Source organism: Ipomoea triloba, chromosome 5, assembly GCF_003576645.1.
Source record: "Ipomoea triloba cultivar NCNSP0323 chromosome 5, ASM357664v1".
Taxonomy (NCBI): Eukaryota; Viridiplantae; Streptophyta; class Magnoliopsida; order Solanales; family Convolvulaceae; genus Ipomoea; species Ipomoea triloba.
In genome coordinates, this window is record NC_044920.1 from 4243187 (window position 1) to 4245343 (window position 2157).

At 34.4% G+C, this 2157-nt stretch overlaps 1 long non-coding RNA gene across 1 annotated transcript; it reads right to left on the reverse strand.

Annotated features, from left to right (window-relative positions):
* Positions 1 to 829: 829 nt before the first annotated feature.
* Positions 830 to 1454, reverse strand: LOC116021290. Its single transcript, XR_004098965.1, has 2 exons — positions 1294 to 1454; positions 830 to 1227 (listed from the first exon to the last, which is right to left on the reverse strand). It is a non-coding gene; the product is annotated as an uncharacterized LOC116021290 (long non-coding RNA).
* Between the last annotated feature and the right edge of the window lie 703 nt (positions 1455 to 2157).

Here is a 2157-nt window from a genome sequence, read left to right on the forward strand (position 1 = left end):
TTGATTGGAGTGTATTAGGTGCATTTCAGCGGTGTAGTGTTCATTCCATGTTCATGAGAATATTTTATCACACACACATGATCAACAACGTTTGTTTATTGCAAACAGTGTGCATATGACTACCGTAATACACGCAAAATAATGACAAGTCAATGAATAGGTTGACATCTTTTTTTTATCGCGGTACTTTTGATTATAATGGGAACTGTAGGTGTGAGCATTTGTGAGTTTGGGTGTGTGCACAATTCTGTAGGAACATTAGTCGTGGGTGTGGACCAGTGTGAATTGTTGGTTGTGCATGTTTTGTGAAATGTTGTTTTTTTTTTTTGTTATTCATAGGTGTGTGCATTTGTGAGTTCGGGTGTGTGCATAATTCTGTAGGAATATTTATGAGCCTAATTGGCGTGAGGTGTGTGCATTAGTGAATTTCGACATGAACAAGAGTGTGTTACAATATTTATGAGCCTAATTGGCGCGAGTGCAAATTAGGAGTTACCCCCCACCCCCCCCCACACACACATATCAAGACGTTTAATTTAATAATTCATAGGGATTGAACTTCGTTTATAGCGATAAACCGTATTCCTTTGAATTTTTTGCATCTTGATTGAAACATTTTAGAATTTCATGAATGTGTTTGCATTTACTGAGTCAGGTGGGTGCATAGTACTAATAATTATTCTACCCGCTTAATTTTTAATATGTCTACTACCACATGCGTGTGCAGACGCTAGTGAAGCTGTGTGCATTTTGCTGAACGTAAACGGGTACAACGTTTGATTTATTCTTGTGTGGGTGCATATGACGTTTGTTACAAAAGAAACTAAGATAATAAATAAATTAAGAAAATGGACTATAACCAACCTACTAACCAACATTCAACAGTTAATATTTAGTGGTTCTAACATGAAAGTGTTTGTATGGGTGGTTTACAGCGTGTGCATTTTACTGACCAAGTCTGTCCCGCACACCCCAACACGAATAAATAATTTTGATACATTATAAAAATACAACAATTCCCCCATACAACAACAAACATAAAACAGGGAATTTCTTGCAAGAACTACACACATAAAACAATCAAACACCGTGCATCACCCCTTCGAATATCACAATCCCAAGAAGGAAGCGCCATGAAATGTGAAGACGTCTAGGCTTTAACTGTTTGACCTTTATATCTAAAGCAGGGAACCCGACATCCTCGAAGAATACCAAGAGCAAATCATACTACAAAAAGAAAAAAAAATGATGAAAACGCACACATTAGTTAAAATCAAGTTAAAATCGAAATACCTGGAACACCACCGGACGAACTATTCCTAAGCCGCTTGGACCGCCTGAAAGAAGAGCCAGCCATGGAGATGTTTTGGTATGCACACACAGATGGCGTCTGGTTTCATCACGGATAAACAATATACGGAAGACAGAGACGATTGGGATGCATCTTTTATGAATACCAATCGCATGAGGAAACAAAATAATACCTAATTTAAAATGGGTAATAAATTAACCAAAAAGTAAAAAGACTGAACAACCCCTCTCTATACCATTAATTACTTAAAATAATCTAAAACCCTACATCAAATCTGAACCATTAAAAAAAATAATTGATGACCACGATCTAATCTCACAATCTCGTCTAATTAAGGTGATCTCACTGGATCCAAATCCTATATATATATATATATATATATATATATATATATGTATGTATATATATATATATATGTATGTATATATATGTATATGTATATATATGTTCAGACATGATATCTTAAATATTTTTGAATGTGTTCAGTTTGAACGAAGAATACTTTGATTAATTATTCTTTGTGTGTGTTTGAAATTATATTGATCAAATATAAAGAACTAATTTATATTGGATTAGATCATAGTTAAAAATATCTAAATTTATTACCTATTATATTCAATTCACCCAAAATTCATAGTTTAGTTCATATCAATTCTAACTCGATCGGTTAATATGAATAACATCTAGCTGTAACTACAATGAAATTAAAGTACATATATAGATGATAGATGGTTGACAAAGCTTGATGGAATAATTACAAATATACCCGGAGCGGGACAACACGAAGTGAACTAAGTCCGAAGCATCAGAGAGAATCCGGAATTGAGCCCAATTGACCCAGACCC